Source organism: Pseudophryne corroboree, chromosome 8 (genome assembly GCF_028390025.1).
Source record: "Pseudophryne corroboree isolate aPseCor3 chromosome 8, aPseCor3.hap2, whole genome shotgun sequence".
Classification (NCBI taxonomy): domain Eukaryota; kingdom Metazoa; phylum Chordata; class Amphibia; order Anura; family Myobatrachidae; genus Pseudophryne; species Pseudophryne corroboree.
The window spans coordinates 44,323,815-44,345,223 of record NC_086451.1 but is presented as its reverse complement, the minus strand read 5'-3'; positions in this window follow the sequence as shown (position 1 = coordinate 44,345,223).

The window sequence follows — 21,409 nt, the reverse complement described above, 5'->3', positions numbered from 1 at the left end:
TCGTCAACCGACCTTGGCGCGTGTTGACATTATCACGTAATTCCCTAAATAAGCCATCCATTCCGGTGTCGACTCCCTAGAGAGTGACATCACCATTACAGGCAATTGCTCCGCCTCCTCACCAACATCGTCCTCATACATGTCGACACACACGTACCGACACACAGCACACACACAGGGAATGCTCTGATAGAGGACAGGACCCACTAGCCCTTTGGAGAGACAGAGGGAGAGTTTGCCAGTACACACCAAAAACGCTATAATTATATAGGGACAACCTTATATAAGTGTTTTCCCTTATAGCATCTTTTTTATATATTTCTAACGCCAAATTAGTGCCCCCCCTCTCTGTTTTAACCCTGTTTCTGTAGTGCAGTGCAGGGGAGAGCCTGGGAGCCTTCCCTCCAGCCTTTCTGTGAGGGAAAATGGCGCTGTGTGCTGAGGAGATAGGCCCCGCCCCTTTTTCGGCGGCCTCGTCTCCCGCTCTTAACGGATTCTGGCAGGGGTTAAATATCTCCATATAGCCCCCGGAGGCTATATGTGAGGTATTTTTAGCCAAAAAAGGTTTTCATTTGCCTCCCAGGGCGCCCCCCTCCCAGCGCCCTGCACCCTCAGTGACTGCCGTGTGAAGTGTGCTGAGAGGAAAATGGCGCACAGCTGCAGTGCTGTGCGCTACCTTAAGAAGACTGAGGAGTCTTCTGCCGCCGATTCTGGACCTCTTCTCGTTTCAGCATCTGCAAGGGGGCCGGCGGCGAGGCTCCGGTGACCATCCAGGCTGTACCTGTGATCGTCCCTCTGGAGCTAATGTCCAGTAGCCAAGAAGCCAATCCATCCTGCACGCAGGTGAGTTCACTTCTTCTCCCCTAAGTCCCTCGTTGCAGTGATCCTGTTGCCAGCAGGACTCACTGTAAAATAAAAAACCTAAGCTAAACTTTTCTAAGCAGCTCTTTAGGAGAGCCACCTAGATTGCACCCTTCTCGGCCGGGCACAAAAATCTAACTGAGGCTTGGAGGAGGGTCATAGGGGGAGGAGCCAGTGCACACCACCTGATCCTAAAGCTTTACTTTTTGTGCCCTGTCTCCTGCGGAGCCGCTATTCCCCATGGTCCTTTCAGGAACCCCAGCATCCACTAGGACGATAGAGAAATGTGGATTTTCCAGCAGTTGCCGTGGCTACCAGGTCTGATAGACCTACCCCAAATAACTCCTCCCCCTTATAAGGCAATACTTCCATGTGCCTTTTAGAATCCGCATCACCTGACCACTGCCGCGTCCATAAACCTCTTCTTGCAGAAATGGACAGCGCGCTAACTCTTGATGCCAGTCGGCAAATATCCCTCTGTGCATCACGCATATATAGAAATGCATCCTTCAAATGCTCTATAGTCAGTAATATACGGTCCCTATCTAGGGTATCAATATTTTCAGTCACGGAATCCGACCACGCCAGGCCCGCACTGCACATCCAGGCTGAGGCGATTGCTGGTCGCAGTATAACACCCGTGTGAGAGTATATACATTTTAGGATATTCTCCAGCTTTCTATCGGCAGGTTCCTTTAGGGCGGCCGTATCAGGAGAGGGTAGTGCTACCTGTTTAGACAAGCGTGTGAGCGCTTTATCCACCCTAGGGGGTGTTTCCCAACGTGCCCTATCCTCTGGCGGGAAAGGGTACGATGCCAATAACCTTTTAGGAATTATCAGTTTTTTATCGGGGGAAACCCACGCCTCATCACACACTTCATTTAATTCCTCGGATACAGGAAAAACTACAGGCAGTTTTTTCTCACCAAACATAATACCCTTTTTAGTGGTACTTGTATTATCAGATATATGCAATACATTTTTTATTGCTTCAATCATGTAACGTGTGGCCCTAGTGGAAGTCACGTTTGTCTCCTCATCATCGACACTGGAGTCAGTATCCGTGTCTGTGTCTGCCATTTGAGGTAACGGGCGTTTTAAAGCCCCTGATTGCGTTTGAGACCCCTGGACAGGCACAAGCTGAGTAGCCGGCTGTCTCATGTCGTCAACTGTCTGTCGTAAGGAGCTGACACTGTCACGCAATTCCTTCCACAAGCTCATCCACTCAGGTGTCGACTCCCTAGGGGGTGACAACTGTATAATAGGCAATTGCTCCGCCTCCATCTCATTTTCCTCCTCAAACATGTCGACACAATCGTACCGACACACCGCACACACACAGGGAATGCTCCGATAGAGGACAGGACCCCACTAGCCTTTTGGGGAGACAGAGGGAGAGTATGCCAGCACACACCAGAGCGCTATATATATATATACATACATACATATATATACACATATACACATATATATATACATACATACATACATACATACATATACACACACACACACACAGGAATACCACTATAAAATGTGCTTTTCCCTTTATAGCTGCTGTTCGTATAAAACTGCGCCAAATTAGTGCCCCCCTCTTTTTTTATCCTTTTCTGTAGTGCAGGACTGCAGGGGAGAGTCAGGGAGACATCCTTCCAGCGGAGCTGTGATGGAAAATGGCGCCCGTGTGCTGAGGAGATAGGCTCCACCCCCTTCTCGGCGGCCTTTTCTCCCGCTTTTTAGGTGAGTTTGGCAGGGGTTAAAATTCACCCATATAGCCCTGGGGGTTATATGTGGTGTATTTATGCCAGCCAAGGTGTTTTACATTGCTGCTCAGGGCGCCCCCCCCTAGAGCCCTGCACCCTCAGTGACCGGAGTGTGAAGTGTGCCTGAGTAACAATGGCGCACAGCTGCAGTGCTGTGCGCTACCTTGTTGAAGACGGAGGTCTTCTGCCGCCGATTTTTCCGGACCTTTTCTTGCTTCTGGCTCTGTAAGGGGGCCGGCGGCGCGGCTCCGGCTCCGAGGCTGGGCCTGTGTTCGGTCCCTCTGGAGTTAATGGTGTCCAGTAGCCTAAGAAGCCCAATCCACTCTGCACGCAGGTGAGTTCGCTTCTTCTCCCCTTAGTCCCTCGATGCAGTGAGCCTGTTGCCAGCAGGTCTCACTGAAAATAAAAAACCTAAAACTAAACTTTCACTAAGAAGCTCAGGAGAGCCCCTAGTGTGCACCCTTCTCGGCCGGGCACAAAAATCTAACTGAGGCTTGGGGGAGGGTCATAGGGGGAGGAGCCAGTGCACACCAGGTAGTCCTAAAGCTTTTACTTTTGTGCCCAGTCTCCTGCGGAGCCGCTATTCCCCATGGTCCTTACGGAGTTCCCAGCATCCACTAGGACGTCAGAGAAATAATAATAATAATAATAATAATAATAATAATAATAATAATAATAAATAATTATTACTACATCATGTCTTTCCAGGGTATACCTAGATGAAGCATAAGGGGCACATTAGTTATTAAATATTACTGGCTTTATACAAAAAAATAAAAATAAGATTTTACTCACCGGTAAATCTATTTCTCGTAGTGGATGCTGGGGACTCCGTAAGGACCATGGGGAATAGACGGCTCCGCAGGAGACTGGGCACATCTAAAGAAAGCTTTAGGACTATCTGGTGTGCACTGGCTCCTCCCCCTATGACCCTCCTCCAAGCCTCAGTTAGGACACTGTGCCCGGAAGAGCGGACACAATAAGGAAGGATTTTGAATCCCGGGTAAGACTCATACCAGCCACACCATATAACTCGTGATAGGAACCCCGGTTAACAGTATGATAACAATGGAACCTCTGAATAGATGGTTCGCAATAACAACCCGATTTTTGTAACAATAACTATTTACAAGTATTGCAGACAATCCGCACTTGGGATGGGCGCCCAGCATCCACTACGGACTACGAGAAATAGATTTACCGGTGAGTAAAATCTTATTTTCTCTGACGTCCTAGTGGATGCTGGGGACTCTGTAAGGACCATGGGGATTATACCAAAGCTCCCAAACGGGCGGGAGAGTGCGGATGACTCTGCAGCACCGAATGAGAGAACTCCAGGTCCTCCTCAGCCAGGGTATCAAATTTATAAAATTTTGCAAACGTGTTTGCCCCTGACCAAGTAGCAGCTCGGCCAAGTCGTAAAGCCGAGACCCCTCGGGCAGCCGCCCAAGATGAGCCTACCTTCCTCGTGGAATGGGCTTTTAGAGATTTAGGCTGCGGTAGTCCCACCACAGAATGCGCAAGCTGAATAGTGCTACAAATCCAGCACGCTATAGTCTGCTTAGAAGCAGGAGCACCCAGCTTGTTGGGTGCATCTAGAATAAACAGCGAGTCAGTTTTTCTGACTCCAGCCGTCCTGGAAATATAATTTTTCAGGGCCCCGACTACGTCCAGATAACTTGGAATCCTCCAGGTCCCTAGTAGCCGCAGGCACCAATAGGTTGGTACAAGTGAAAACCTGATACCACCTTTGGGAGAAAGTGAGGACGAGTCCTCAACTCTGTCCTATCCATATGGAAAGTCAGGTAAGGGCTTTTTTATGACAAAGCCGGCAATTCTGACACATGCCTGGCCGAAGCCAGAGCCAACACATGACCACTTTTTAGGTGAGATATTTCAATCCACGGTTTTAAGTGGCTCAAACCAATGTGATTCCAGGAACTCCAAAACCACATTGAGATCCCAAGGTGCCACTGGGGCACAAAGAAAGGGGCTGAATATGCAGCACTCCCTTACAACGTCTGAACTTCAGGCTGACATCCTTCCTGGCTTTGATCAGGATAAGAATGACTACCTCCGGAATGCCTTTTTCACTCAGGATCCGGTGTTCAACCGCCATGCCGTCAACGCAGCAGCGGTAAGTCTTTGAACAGACAGGGCCCCTGCTGCAGCAGATCCTGTCTGAGGGGCAGAGGCCATGGGTCCTCTGAGATCATCTCTTGAAGTTCCAGGTACAAAGCCCTTCTTGGCCAATCCGAAACAATGAGTATAGTTCTTACTCCTCTTTTTCTTATTATCCTCAGTACCTTGGGTATGAGAGGGAGAGGAGGGAACACATAAACCGACTGGTACACCCGCGGTGTCACTAGAGCGTCCACAGCGATCGCCTGAGGTTCCCTTGACCTGGCGCAATATCTTTTTTATTGAGGCGGGACGCCATCATGTCCACCTGTGGTCTTTCCCAACGGTTTACTAGCATTTGGAAGACTTCTGGATGAAGTCCCTATTCTCCCGGGTGGAGTCTGCTGCGGAAGTCTGCTTCCCAGTTGTTCACTCCCGTTTGAACACTGCTGCCAGTGCTATCACATGATTTTCCGCCCAACGGGGAATCCTTGTGGCTTCTGCCATTGCCCTCCTGCTTCTTGTGCCGCCCTGCCTGTTTACATGGGCGAGCGCCGTGATGTCTGATTGGAACAGTACGGCTGGTGAAGCAGGGGCCTTGTTTTGCTTAGGGCCTTGTAAATGGCTCTTATCTCCAGAAATTTTATGTTAAGTGAAAACTCCTGTTTTGGATCATAGTCCTTGGAATTTTATTCCCTGTGTGACTGCACCCCAGCCCCGAAGGCTGGCATCCGTGGTCACCAGGACCCAGTCCTGTATTCCGAATCTGCGGCCCTCTAGTAGATGAGCCCTCTGCAGCCACCACCGCAGCGACACCCTGGTTCTTGCCGACCGGGTTATCCGCTGCTGTATCTGGAGATGGTACCCGGACCATTTGTCCAACAGGTCCCACTGGAAAATCCTTGCGTGGAACTTTCCGAATGGAATTGCTTCGTACGAAGCTACCATTTTTTCCCAGGACTCGTGTGCATTGATGTACCGACACCTGTCCCGGTCTTAGGAGGTTTCTGACTAGAGATGACAACTCCTCGGCTTTTTCCATTGGAAGAAACACTTTTTTCTGGTCCGTTTCCAGAATCATTCCCAGGAACAGAAGACGTGTCGTCGGGACCAGCTGTGACTTTGGAATTGAGAATCCAGTCCTGCTGTTGCAGCACTTCCCGAGAAAGTGCTACCCCCTTACCAACTGTTCCTTGGACCTCGCCTTTATCAGGAGAACGTCCAAGTACGGGATAATTAAAACTCCCTTCTTGCGAAGGAGTATCATCATTTCGGTCATTACCCTGGTAAAGACCCTCGGTGCCGTGGATAATCCAAACGGCAGCGTCTGGAACTGATAGAGACAGTCCTGTACCACAACCTTGAGGTACTCCTGGTGAGGAGGGTAAATGGGGACATGCAGGTAAGTATCCTTGATGTCCAGAGAGACCCTGTAATCCCCCTCGTCCAGGTTCGCAATAATCGCCCTGAGCGATTCCATCTTGCACTTGAATCTTTTGTTATATGTGTTCAAGGATTTTTTATATTTAAGATGGGTCTCACCGAACCGTCCGGTTTCGGTACCACAAACATTGTGGAAAAGTAACCCTTTTCCTGTTGGAGGGGTACCTTGATAATCACTTGCTGTGAATACAGTTTTTTGGATTGCCACCAACACTGCCTCCCTGGCAGAGGGAGTTGCCGGTAAAGCAGATTTTAGTAAACGGCGGGGGGGGGGGGGACGTCTCGAATTCCAGCCTGTACCTCTGAGATACTGTTTGAAGAAATCAGGGATCCACCTGTGAGAGAGCCCACTGTGCGCTGAAATTTCTGAGACGAGCCCCCACCCTACCCGGGTCCGCCTGAGCAGCCCCAGCGTCATGCTGTGGACTTACCGGACGCAGGGGAGGACTTCTGCTCCCGGGAACTAGCTGTGTGCTGCAGCTTTTTCCCTCTACCTTTTCCTCTTGGCAGAAAAGATGAGCCTCTAGCTCTCTACTTTTCTGGGGCCGAAGGGACTGTACCTGATAATACAGTGCTTACTTTTGCTGTGGGGTAGCTTGTGGCAAAAGTTTTAATTTCCCAGCCGTAGCTGTGGAAACGAGGTCTGAAAGACCATCCCCAAACAGTTCCACCCCCTTCTAGGGCAAACTTCCATGTGCCGTTTTAAATCGGCATCGCCCGACCATTGCAGAGTCCATAACCCCCGTCTGGCGGCAATGGTTTTACATAGCGCTTATTAGTGATGCCAGTCGGCAAATATCCCTCTGTGCATCACGCATGTATAAGACAGCGTCTTTTATATGCTCTATTTTCAGCAAAATATTGTCCCTATCTATAGTATAAATATTATCCGACAGGGAATCTGACCACGCAGCTGCCGCACTGCACATCCATGCCGAGGCAATAGCAGGTCTCAATATAATGCCCGTGTGTGTGTGTATATAGCTTTTAGGGTAGTTCTCTGCTTTCTATCAGCAGGTCCTTCAGGGCGGCCGTATCCGTGATGGTAGTGCCACCTTTTTTAATAAGCGTGTAACCGCTTTATCTACCCTAGGGGTTATTTCCCAACGTGACCTATCCTCTGGCGGAAAAGGGTACGCTGCTTTAGAAATTATCAATTTCTTATCGGGGGAAGTCCACGCTTCCTCACACACCTCATATCAATTTCTCAGATGCAGGAAAACTACTGGTAGTTTTCTGTCACCAACATAATACCCTTTTTTGTGGTATCTGGGGTATTATCAGAAAATAAGATTTTACTCACCGGTAAATCTATTTCTCGTAGTCCGGAGTGGATGCTGGTAACTCCGAAAGGACCATGGGGAATAGCGGCTCCGCAGGAGACTGGGCACAACTAAAGAAAGCTTTTGGGTCACCTGATGTGCACTGGCTCCTCCCACTATGACCCTCCTCCAAGCCTCAGTTAGGACACTGTGTCCGGACGAGCTGACATAATAAGGAAGGATTTTGAATCCCGGGTAAGACTCATACCAGCCACACCAAATACACCGTATAACTCGTGATACTATACCCAGTTTAACAGTATGAAAAAACAACTGAGCCTCTCAACAGATGGCTCAACAATAACCCTTTAGTTAACAATAACTATGTACAAGTATTGCAGACAATACGCACTTGGGACGGGCGCCCAGCATCCACTACGAGAAATAGATTTACCGGTGAGTAAAATCTTATTTTCTCTGATGTCCTAGTGGATGCTGGGAACTCCGAAAGGACCATGGGGATTATACCAAAGCTCCCAAACGGGCGGGAGAGTGCGGATGACTCTGCAGCACCGAATGAGAGAACTCAAGGTCCTCCTCAGCCAGGGTATCAAATTTGTAGAATTTTGCAAACGTGTTTGCCCCTGACCAAGTAGCAGCTCGGCAAAGTTGTAAAGCCGAGACCCCTCGGGCAGCCGCCCAAGATGAGCCCACCTTCCTTGTGGAATGGGCTTTTACTGATTTAGGATGCGGCAGTCCAGCCGCAGAATGCGCCAGCTGAATTGTGCTACAAATCCAGCGAGCAATAGTCTGCTTAGAAGCAGGAGCACCCAGCTTGTTGGGTGCATACAGGATAAATAGCGAGTCAGTTTTCCTGACTCCAGCCGTCCTGGAAACATACATTTTCAAGGCCCTGACTACGTCCAGCAACTTGGAATCCTCCAAGTCCCTAGTAGCCGCAGGCACCACAATAGGTTGGTTCAAGTGAAAAGCTGATACCACCTTAGGGAGAAACTGGGGACGAGTCCTCAATTCCGCCCTATCCATATGGAAAATCAGTTAGGGCTTTTACATGACAAAGCTGCCAATTCTGACACGCCTGGCTGAAGCCAAGGCCAATAACATGACCACTTTCCACGTGAGATATTTTAGATCCACGGTTTTAAGTGGCTCAAACCAATGTAATTTTAAGAAACTCAACACCACGTTGAGATCCCAAGGTGCCACTGGAGGCACAAACGGGGGCTGAATATGCAGCACTCCTTTCACAAACGTCTGAACTTCAGGTAATGAAGCTAGTTCTTTCTGGAAGAAAATCGACAGAGCCGAGATCTGTACCTTAATGGAGCCTAATTTCAGGCCCATAGTCACTCCTGCTTGTAGGAAATGCAGAAATCGACCTAGTTGAAATTCCTCTGTTGGGGCCTTTTTGGCCTCACACCAAGCAACATATTTCCGCCATATGCGGTGATAATGCTTTGCAGTTACATCTTTCCTGGCTTTAATCAGCGTAGGAATGACCTCCTCCGGAATGCCCTTTTCCTTCAGGATCCGGCGTTCAACCGCCATGCCGTCAAACGCAGCCGCGGTAAGTCTTGGAACAGACAGGGCCCCTGCTGCAGCAGGTCCTGTCTGAGCGGCAGAGGCCATGGGTCCTCTGAGATCATCTCTTGAAGTTCCGGGTACCACGCTCGTCTTGGCCAATCCGGAACCACGAGTATTGTTCTTACTCCTCGTTTTCTTATTATTCTCAGTACCTTTGGTATGAGAGGCAGAGGAGGGAACACAAACTGACTGGTACACCCACGGTGTCACTAGAGCGTCCACAGCTATCGCCTGAGGGTCCCTTGACCTGGCGCAATATCTCTCTAGTTTTTTGTTTAGGCGGGACGCCATCATGTCCACCTGTGGACGTTCCCATCGATTTACAATCAGCGTGAAGACTTCTGGATGAAGTCCCCACTCTCCCGGGTGGAGGTCGTGCCTGCTGAGAAAGTCTGCTTCCCAGTTGTCCACTCCCGGAATGAACACTGCTGACAGTGCTAGTACGTGATTTTCCGCCCATCGGAGAATCCTTGTGGCTTCTGCCATTGCCATCCTGCTTCTTGTGCCGCCCTGTCGATTTACATGGGCGACTGCCGTGATGTTGTCGGACTGGATCAGTACCGGCTGGTGTAGAAGCAGGGATTTTGCCTGACTTAGGGCATTGTAAATGGCCCTTAGTTCCAGAATATTTATGTGTAGGGAAGTCTCCTGACTCGACCATAGTCCTTGGAAGTTTCTTCCCTGTGTGACTGCCCCCCAGCCTCGAAGGCTGGCATCCGTGGTCACCAGGACCCAGTCCTGTATGCAGAACCTGCGTCCCTCTAGAAGATGAGCACTCTGCAGCCACCACAGCAGAGACACCCTGGTTCTTGGAGACAGGGTTATTAGTCGATGCATCTGAAGATGCGATCCGGACCATTGGTCCAACAGGTCCCACTGAAAGATTCTGGCATGGAACCTGCCGAAAGGAATTGCTTCGTAAGAAGCCACCATCTTTCCCAGGACCCGAGTGCAGTGATGCACCGATACCTGTTTCGGTTTCAGGAGGTCTCTGACTAGAGATGACAGCTCCTTGGCTTTCTCCTCCGGGAGAAACTTTTTTCTGGACTGTATCCAGAATCATACCCAGGAACAGTAGACGTGTCGTCGGAACCAGCTGTGATTTTGGAATATTCAGAATCCAACCGTGCTGGTGTAGCACCTCCTGAGATAGTGCTACTCCCACCAACAACTGCTCCTTGGACCTCGCCTTTATTAGGAGATCGTCCAAGTACAGGATAATTAAAACTCCCTTTCTTCGAAGGAGTATCATCATTTCCACCATTACTTTTGTAAACACCCTCGGTGCCGTGGAGAATCCAAACGGCAGCGTCTGGAATTGGTAATGGCAATCCTGTACCACAAATCTGAGGTACTCCTGGTGATGATAGTAAATGGGGACATGCAGGTAAGCATCCTTGATGTCCAGGGATACCATGTAATCCCCCTCGTCCAGGCTTGCAATAACCGCCCTGAGCGATTCCATCTTGAACTTGAATTTTTTTATGTATGTGTTCAAGGATTTCAAATTTAAAATGGGTCTCACCAAACCGTCTGGTTTCGGTACCACAAAGTGTGGAATAGTAACCCCGTCCTTGTTGAAGTAGGGGCACCTTGACTATCACCTGCTGGGAATACAGCTTGTGAATTGCCTCTAGCACAGCCTCCCTGCCTGAGGGAGTTGTCGGCAAAGCAGATTTGAGGAAACGACGGGGGGGGGGGGGGGGGGGGAAGAGACGCCTCGAATTCCAGCTTGTACCCCTGAGATACTGCTTGAAGGATCCAGGGATCCACCTGTGAGCGAGCCCACTGATCGCTGACATTTTTGAGGCGGCCCCCCACCGTACCTGGCTACGCCTGTGGAGCCCCCGCGTCATGCGGTGGACTCAGAGGAAGCGGGGGAAGAATTTTGATTCTGGAAACTGGCTGACTGGTGCAGCTTTTTCCCCCTTCCCTCGTCTCTGTGTAGAAAGGAAGCGCCTTTGACCCGCTTGCTTTTCTGAAGCCGAAAGGACTGTACCTGATAATACAGTGCTTTTCTTAGGCTGTGAGGAAACATGAGGTAAAAAGTTTTCTTCCCAGCTGTTGCTGTGGATACGCGGTCCCAGAGACCATCCCCAAACAATTCCTCACCCTTATAAGGCTCTGTGTGCCTTTTAAAGTCAGCATCACCTGTCCAGTGTCGGGTCTCTCATACCCTCCTGACAGAATGGACATTGCATTAATTCTGGATGCCAGCCGGCAAAATATCCCTCTGTGCATCCCTCATATATAAGACAACGTCTTATGTTCGCAAAATAGTATCCCTGTTTGACAGGGTTACAGACCACGCTGCAGCAGCACTATCAGCAGGTCTCAGTCTAGTACCTGAGTGTGTAAATACAGACTTCAGGATAGCCTCCTGCTATTTATCAGCAGGTACCTTCAAAGTGGCCGTATCCTAAGACGGCAGTGCCACCTTTTTTGACAAACGTGTGAGCGCCTTATCCACCCTAGGTGATATCTCCCAGCGTAACTTATCCTCTGGCGGGAAAGGGTACGCCATCAGTAACTTTTTAGAAATTACCAGTTTCTTATCGGGGGAACCCACGCTTTTTCACACTTCATTCACTCATTTGATGGGGGAACAAAACACTGCCTGCTTTTTCTCCCCACACATAAAACCCTTTTATAGTGGTACTTGGGTTAATGTCAGAAATGTGTAACACATTTTTTATTGCCGGGATCATGTAACGGATGTTCCTAGTGGATTGTGTATATGTCTCAACCTCGTTGACACTGGAGTCAGACTCCGTGTCGACATCTGTGTCTGCCATCTGAGGGAGCGGGCGTTTGAGCCCCTGATGGCCTTTGAGACGCCTGGGCAGGCGCGGGCTGAGAAGCCGGCTGTCCTATAGCTGTTACGTCATCCAGCCTTTTATGTAAGGAGTTGACACTGTCGGTTAATACCTTCCACCTATCCATCCACTCTGGTGTCGGCCCACAGGGGGCGACATCCCATTTATCGGCATCTGCTCCGCCTCCACATAAGCCTCCTCATCAAACATGTCGACACAGCCGTACCGACACACCGCACACACACAGGGAATGCTCTGACTGAGGACAGGACCCCACAAAGCCCTTTGGGGAGACAGAGAGAGAGTATGCCAGCACACACCAGAGCGCTATATAATGTAGGGATTAACACTATAACTGAGTGAATTTTCCCCAATAGCTGCTTGCATAAACAATATTGCGCCTAAATTTAGTGCCCCCCCCCTCTCTTTTTAACCCTTTGAGCCTGAAAACTACAGGGGAGAGCCTGGGGAGCTGTCTTCCAGCTGCACTGTGAAGAGAAAATGGCACCAGTGTGCTGAGGGAGATAGCTCCGCCCCTCTGGGGCTATATATTGTGATTATTTTGCCAGCCAAGGTGTTTTTATTGCTGCTCAGGGCGCCCCCCCCCCCCAGCGCCCTGCACCCTCAGTGACCGGAGTGTGAAGTGTGCATGAGGAGCAATGGCGCACAGCTGCAGTGCTGTGCGCTACCTTGGTGAAGACGGATGTCTTCTGCCGACGATTTTCCGGACCATCTTCATGCTTCTGGCTCTGTAAGGGGGACGGCGGCGCAGCTCCGGGAACGAACACCAAGGACGGGTCCTGCGGTCGATCCCTCTGGAGCTAATGGTGTCCAGTAGCCTAAGAAGCCCAAGCTAGCTGCAAGCAGGTAGGTTCGCTTCTTCTCCCCTTAGTCCCTCGTTGCAGTGAGCCTGTTGCCAGCAGGTCTCACTGTAAAATAAAAAACCTAACATATACTTTCTTTCTAGGAGCTCAGGAGAGCCCCTAGTGTGCAACCAGCTCGGGCCGGGCACAGAAATCTAACTGAGGTCTGGAGGAGGGGCATAGAGGGAGGAGCCAGTGCACACCAGATAGTACCTAATCTTTCTTTTAGAGTGCCCAGTCTCCTGCGGAGCCCGTCTATTCCCCATGGTCCTTACGGAGTTCCCAGCATCCACTAGGACGTCAGAGAAACTACGGGTAGTTTTTTCTCCCCAAACATAATACCCTTTTTAGTGGTACCTGGGTTTATATCAGAAATTTGTAACACCTCTTTCATTGCTTCAATCATGCAACAAATGGCCTTAGTGGACATTAGACTAGACTCATCGTCGTCGACACTGGTGTCTGTATCCGTGTCGACATCCGCGTCTGCCATCTGAGGTAGCGGGCATTTTAGAGCCCCCGATGGCCTTTGAGACGCCTGGACAGGCACGAGCTGAGAAGCCGGCTGTCCCGCATTTGGCATGTCGTCAAATTTTTTGTGTAAGGAGTCGACAGGTGCACGCAATTCCTTCCATAAGTCCATCCACTCAAGTGTCTGCCCCGCAGGGGGTGACATCCCTTCTATAGGCATCTGCTCCGCTTCCACATCATTATCCTCAAACATGTCGACACAGCTGTACCGACACACCGCACACACACAGGGAATGCTCTAACAGAGGACAGGACCCACAAAAGCCCTTTGGGGAGACAGAGTGAGAGTATGCCAGCACACACCAGAGCGCTATATAATGCAGGGACTAACTGAATTATGTCCCCTATAGCTGCTGTTATATATACACTGCGCCTAAATTTAGTGCCCCCCCTCTCTTTTTTACCCTTTTCTGTAGTGTAGACTGCAGGGGAGAGCCAGGGAGCTTCCTTCCAGCGGAGCTGTGAGGGAGAAATGGCGCCAGTGTGCTGAAGGAGATAGCTCCGCCCCATTTTCGGACTATTCTCCCGCTTTTTTATGGATTCTGGCAGGGGTAATTATCACATATATAGCCTCTGGGGCTATATATTGTGGTATTTTTGCCAGCCAAGGTCTTTTTATTGCTGCTCAGGGCGCCCCCCCCTAGCGCCCTGCACCCTCAGTGACCGGAGTGTGAAGTGTGTATGAGGAGCAATGGCACACAGCTGCAGTGCTGTGCGCTACCTTGGTGAAGACTGAGGTCTTCTGCCGCCGATTTTCCGGACCTCTTCTTGCTTCTGGCTCTGTAAGGGGGACGGCGGCGCGGCTCCGGGACCGAACACCAAGGCCAGTTCCATGCGGTCGATCCCTCTGGAGCTAATGGTGTCCAGTAGCCTAAGAAGCCCAAGCTAGCTGCAAGCAGGTAGGTTCACTTCTTCTCCCCTTAGTCCCTCGCTGCAGTGAGCCTGTTGCCAGCAGGTCTCACTGTAAAATAAAAAACCTAATTATATACTTTCTTTCTAGAAGCTCAGGAGAGCCCCTAGTGTGCATCCAACCTCAGCCGGGCACAAAATTAACTGAGGCTTGGAGGAGGGTCATAGTGGGAGGAGCCAGTGCACATCAGGTGACCTAAAAGCTCTCTTTAGTTGTGGAGCCGCTATTCCCCATGGTCCTTTTGGAGTTCCCAGCATCCACTAGGACGTCAGAGAAATGTGTAATACATTTTTCATTGCCTCAATCATGTAACGGGTGGCCCTATTGGAAGGTACACTAGTCTCATCGTCGTCGACACTGGAGTCGGTATCCGTGTCAACATCTGTGTCTGCCATCTGAGGTAGCGGGCGTTTTAGAGCCCCTGACGACATGTGAGACGCTTGGACAGGCACAAGCAGAGCAGCCGGCTGTCCTATGTCGTCAAACCTTTTATGTAAGGAGTTGACACTGTCACGTAATTCCTTCCATAAGTCCATCCACACCGGTGTCGACCCCGCAGGGGGGTGACATCCCATTCACAGGCATTTGCTCCGCCTCCACATCATTATCCTCATCATACATGTCGACACAGCAGTACAGACACAGCACACACACAGGGAATGCTCTGACAGAGGACAGGAACCCCACAAAGCCCTTTGGGGAGACAGAGGGAGAGTATGCCAGCACACACCAGAGCGCTATATATCACAGGGATATCACCTATAGAGAGTGTTTTCCCTTATAGCTGCATGTATGTATATATATATATATATATATATATATATATATATATATATATATATATATATATATATATATACTGCGCCTAATTTGTGCCCCCCCTCTCTTTTTAACCCTTTTCTGTAGTGCAGGACTGCAGGGGAGAGCCATGGAGCGATCCCTCCAGCAGAGCTGTGAGGGAAAATGGCGCCAGTGTGCTGAGGGAGATGGCTCCGCCCCTTTTTCGGCGGGCTTTCTCCCGCTATTTTATCGTTTCTGGCAGGGGTTAATATACACCTATATAGCCGCTGGGGCTATATATGGTGTTAGTTTTGCCAGCCAAGGTGTTATTGCTGCTCAGGGCGCCCCCCCCCCCCCCCCAGCGCCCTGCACCCATCAGTGACCGCAGTGTGTGGTGTGCATGAGGAGCAATGGCGCACAGCTGCAGTGCTGTGCGCTACCTTGGAGAAGACAGAAGTCTTCAGCCGCCGATTTTCCGGACCACCTTCTTGTTTCTGGCTCTGTAAGGGGGACGGCGGCACGGCTCCGGGAACGGACGACGAGGTCGGGTCCTGTGTTCGATCCCTCTGGAGCTAATGGTGTCCAGTAGCCTAAGAAGCCCAAGCTACCACCACTTAGGTAGGTTCGCTTCTTCTCCCCTTAGTCCCTCGTTGCAGTGAGCCTGTTGCCAGCAGGTCTCACTGAAAATAAAAAACCTAAACTATACTTTCTTCTAGGAGCTCAGGAGAGCCCCTAGTGTGCATCCAGCTCAGCCGGGCACAGAAATCTAACTGAGGCTTGGAGGAGGGTCATAGGGGGAGGAGCCAGTGCACACCAGATAGTCCTAAAGCTTTCTTTAGATGTGCCCAGTCTCCTGCGGAGCCGTCTATTCCCCATGGTCCTTACGGAGTCCCCAGCATCCACTAGGACGTCAGAGAAATAAAATAAAAAAATAGGATTTTAGTACCTACCGGTAAATCCTTTTATCCTAGTCCGTAGAGGATGCTGGGGACTCCCAAAGGACCATGGGGTATAGACAGGATCCGCAGGAACTTGGGCACACTGAAAAGACTGACTGGGTGTGAACTGGCTCCTCCCTCTATGCCCTTCCTCCAGACCTCAGTTATAGGAACTGTGTCCAGGGGAGACGGACATTTTGAGAAAAGGATTTTTGTTTAAACCAAGGGCGAGAAAACCTACCAGCCCACACCACAAACATACCATACAACCGGAGTATCGGGAAACCAGATAACAGTATGAATTAACAAGCTGAATACAACTAATAAACAACCCGCGTGTAAACAAATTTAACCAGCAATAATACCACTGCAAGTAACAGTCCGCACTGGGACGGGCGCCCAGCATCCTCTACGGACTAGGAGAAAAGGATTTACCGGTAGGTACTAAAATACTATTTTCTTACGTCCTAGAGGATGCTGGGGACTCCAAAAGGACCATGGGGATTATACCAAAGCTCCAGAACGGGCGGGAGAGTGCGGACGACTCTGCAGCACCGATTGAGCAAACATGAGGTCCTCCTCAGCTAGGGTATCAAACACGTAAAACTTAGCAAAGGTGTTTGAACCCGACCAAGTAGCAGCTCGGCAAAGCTTAAGTGCCGAGACCCCTCGGGTAGCCGCACAAGATGAGCCCACTTTTCTGGTAGAATGGGCCTTTACTGACTTTGGCAACGGTAGCCCAGCCGAAGAATGAGCTTGCTGAATTGTACTACAAATCCAGTGTGCAATAGTCTGCTTAGAAGCAGGATTTCCAATCTTGTTGGAAGCATACAGGACAAAGAGAGCCTCAGTTTTCCTGGCAAGAGCCGTTCTGGCGACGTAAATCTTCAAAGCTCTTAAAACATCAAGAGACTTTGGAACTGCCACAGCATCCGTAGCCACAGGTACCACAATCGGTTGGTTAATGTGAAAGGAAGAAACCACCTGCGGCAGAAATTGTTGACGAGTCCTCAATTCTGCTCTATCCGAATGGAAGATCAAATATGGGCCCTTATTCAGAGTTGTTCGCTCGCTAGCTGCTTTTAGCAGCATTGCACACGCTAAGCCGCCGCCGCCTACTGGGAGTGTATCTTAGCATAGCAGAATTGCGAACGAAAGATTAGCAGAATTGCGAATAGAAAATTCTTAGCAGTTTCCGAGTAGCTCGAGACTTACTCCTACACTGCGATCAGTTCAGTCAGTTTCGTTCCTGGTTTGACGTCACAAACGCACCCAGCGTTCGCCCAGACACTCCCCCGTTTCTTCAGACACTCCTGCGTTTTTCCAAGAAACGCCAGCGTTTTTTCGCACACTCCCATAAAACGGCCAGTTTCCGCCCAGAAACACCCACTTCCTGCCAATCACACTACGATCAGCACAGCGATGAAAAAGCTTTGTTATGCCGTGAGTAAAATACCTAACTTTTGTGTAAAATAACTAAGCGCATGCGCTCCGCAAACATTGCGCATGCGCAGTTAGCGGATAATAGCAGTATAGCAAAAATCGGCAACGAGCGAACAACTCTGAATCACCCCTATGGACTCTTGTGAGATAAGGCCGCCAACTCTGACACTTGCCTGGCAGACGCCAGAGCCAAAAGCATGACTACCTTCCACGTGAGAAGCTAACTCAACCTTACGTAAAAGGTTCAAACCAGGGAGACATAAGAAACTGCAAGACAACTTCAAGATCCCACGGCGCCACAGGCGGTTCAAATGGAGGATGGATATGCAGCACTCCCTTCACAAAGGTCTGAACCTCTGGAAGGACGGACAATTCCCTTTGAAAGAAAATAGATAAAGCCGAAATCTGCACTTTGATGGAACCCAATGTCAGGCCTGCATGGACGCCTGCCTGCAAAAAATGGAGAAACCGACCCAAGTGAAATTCCTCCGCAGGAGCAGTTTTGGTCTCTCACCACGAAACATACTTTCTCCAAATACGGTGATAATGTTTCGCCGTAACCTCCTTCCTCGCCTTAAGGAGAGTGGGGATGACCTCCCCAGGAATACCCTTTCGAACTAAAATTTGACGTTCAACTTCCATGCCGTCAAATGCAGCTGCGGTAAGTCCGGAAATACGCATGGACCCTGCAGTAAGAGGTCCTCTCTTAGAGGGAGCGGCCAAGGATCTTCCACCAATAATTCCTGAAGATCCGGATACCAGGCCCTGCGCTGCCAATCTGGAACTACCAGAATCGCCCAAACCCCTTGTTCGTCGTATGATTTCCAGCACCTTTGGAATGAGAGGAAGTGGAAGGAACACATATACCGAGTGAAACACCCACGGAGTCACCAGGGCGTCCACTGCACTGGCTTGAGGGTCCCTTGATCTGGAACAATACCTCGGAAGCTTCTTGTTGAGGCGAGACGCCATCATGTCTATCAGAGGAATTCCCCAACGCTTCGTCACTTCTGCAAACACCTCTTGGTGAAGAGCCCACTCTCCCAGATGGAGATTGTGTCTGCTGAGGAAATCTGCTTCCCAGTGGTCCACTCCCGGGAGGAATACTGCTGACAGAGCGCTCACGTGCTGTTCCGCCCAGCGAAGGATTCTTGTGGCCTCCACCATAGCCGCCCTGCTTCTTGTTCCGCCTTGACGGTTTACATGCACCACCGCTGTTATGTTGTCTGACTGGATCAGGACAGGTCGACCCTGAAGAAGGCTCTTTGCTTGTAGCAGGCCGTTGTAAATGGCTCTTAACTCGAGGACATTTATGTGGAGACAAGATTCCTGGTTTGACCATTTCCCCTGGAAATTTCTTCCTTGGGTGACTGCGCCCCAGCCTCGGAGACTTGCATCTGTTGTCAGTAGGACCCAGTCCTGGATTCCGAATCAGCGCCCTCCTAGAAGGTGAGAGCTTTGTAGCCACCACAGGAGAGAAATCCTGGCTCTGGAGGATAGACTTATTTTCCGGTGCATGTGCAGGCGAGACCCGGACCATTTGCTCAGCAGATCCCACTGAAACACCCGGGAATGAAACCTGCCAAACGGAATGGCTTCGTACGTCGCAACCATTTTCCCCAGAACCTGAGTACACTGATGAATCGACACTTGTCGGCCTCAGAAGCTCCCTGACCATTGTCAGGTTCCAGAGCTGTCTCTTCCGGAAGAAACACTCTGTACCTCCGTATCTAGAATTATGCCCAGAAAGGGCAGCTGAGTGGTCGGAATCAACTGAGACTTTGGTAAATTTAGAACCCAACCGTGTTGTCGCAGAACCGACAGACAATTCCACATTTCTTAACAATTTTTCCTTGGACCTCGCCTTTATCAGGAGATCGTCCAAGTACGGGATAATTGTAACCCCTTGTTTGCGAAGGAGAACCATCATTTCCGCCATGACTTTTGGTGAAAATCCTCGGAGCCGTGGAAAGCCCAAACGGCAACGTCTGAAATTGGTAATGACAATCTTGTATCGCAAACTTGAGGAAAGCTTGATGTGGAGGATATATCGGGACGTGTAAATAGGCATACTTTATATCGACTGACGCCATAAAATCCCCTCCTTCTAGGCTGGAGATCACAGCTCGAAGTGATTCCATCTTGAACTTGAAAACTTTCAAGTAAGGATTGAGGGATTTTAGGTTCAGAATAGGTCTGACCGAACCGTCCGGCTTCGGTACAACAAAGAGGCTCGAGTAGAACCCCTCCCCCCGTTGGGACGGGGGAACGGGAACAATGACCCTCTGTTGACACAACTTTTGTATTGCTGCCTTCACGACCTCCCTGTCCGGAAGAGACATTGGCAAGGCCGAAATTAAAAAGCGGTGAGGGGGCATCTCCTGAAACTCCAGCCTGTATCCCTGAGACACTATTTCTAGGACCCAAGGATCCAGGCCTGAGTGAACCCAGACCTGACTGAAGATCCGCAGACGGCCCCCCACTGGTCCGGCCTCCCCCAGGGGAGCCCAAGCGTCATGCGGTGGACTTTGTAGAGGTGGGGGAGGACTTTTGGTCCTGAGCGCCTGATACTGCAGGCGACATTCTTCCCCATCCTCTACCCTTTGAAGCGAGAAAGGACGAGCCTTTTCCTCGCTTGCATTTATTTGGACGAAAGGACTGCATATGCTGATGGGGTGTCTTTTTCTGCTGTGTGGGAACATAAGGAAGAAAAGATGACTTACCCGCATTCGCGGTAGACACCAGGTCAGTCAAGCCGTCACCAAACAAGACACTACCTTTGAAGGGGAGAGCTTCCATAGCTTTCTTGGAGTCGGCATAAGCATTCCATTGATGGATCCACAGCACCCTTCTGGCCGAGACCACCATGGCATTGGCTCTTGATCCCAAGAGACCAACATCCCTCGCCACATCCTTCAGGTAATCTGCAGCATCCTTGATATAACCAAGAGTCAAAAGAACATTATCTTTATCAAGGGTATCCATATCAGAAGCTAAATTATCAGCCCATTTAGCAATAGCACTACTCACCCATACCGATGCCACAGCAGGTCTGAGCAATGCACCCGAATTAGCGAAAATGGCCTTCAGAGACGTCTCCTGCTTGCGATCCGCCGGATCTTTGAGAGCTGTCGTGTCAGGGGACGGAAGCGCCACCTTCTTAGACAAACGGGATAGAGCCTTGTTGACATTCGGAGAAGACTCCCATTTTTCCCTGTCATCAGAGGGGAAAGGATACGCCATGAAAATTCTCTTTGGAATCTGCCACCTCTTGAATGGCAACTCCCAAGCCTTTTCACAAAGAGTATTCATTTCATGGGGGGGGGGGGGGGGGGGGGGGAGAACTTCACCTCAGGTTTTTTCCCTTTAAACAAACAAATCCTTGTTTCCTGCACCGCCGGTTCGTCAGAGATATACGTAAAACATCTTTAATAGCCACAATCATGTACTGAATACTGTTAACTAGCCTAGGGTGTAAAGTAGCCTCAGTGAAGTCGACATCGGAATCAGAATCCGTGTCTACCATCTGGGTAAACGAACGCTTTTGCGACCCTGACGGGGCCTGCACTGAGACAAAGCATCCTCCATACTTGTGTCTGAGACTCCGATTTATCCAATCTCTTAGACAATGAGGCCACATTTGTATTAAGTGTACTTAACATCGTAAGCAAATCAGGTGTCGGCTGTGCCGACAGAGCCATCTCCAGACCCATATCTGCGCCCCCAGCAACCTCCTCCGGGGAGTAACACTCAGCTTCAGACATGCCGACACGTAGTACCGACACACCCACACTGCCTCAGCTAGGGGACATACTCACAAGGAAGCACGGATAGAGAAAACACAGAGTGAGTATGCCAGCTCACACCCCAGCACCCATATATCCCACCAACCGATATATGTGGAAAGCGCTGCTGTTAATTAGAATATATATGCACCAAATATCTGTGCCCCCCACCCCCTCCCTCGATTTGCTCCCTTTTACTTGAATTGGAGCTTGGAGGTCCCGGCCCAGCGTCTCATGCAGCGGCTGTGGATGAGAGAAAATGGCGCTGTGATCTGTGCGGCTATGCCC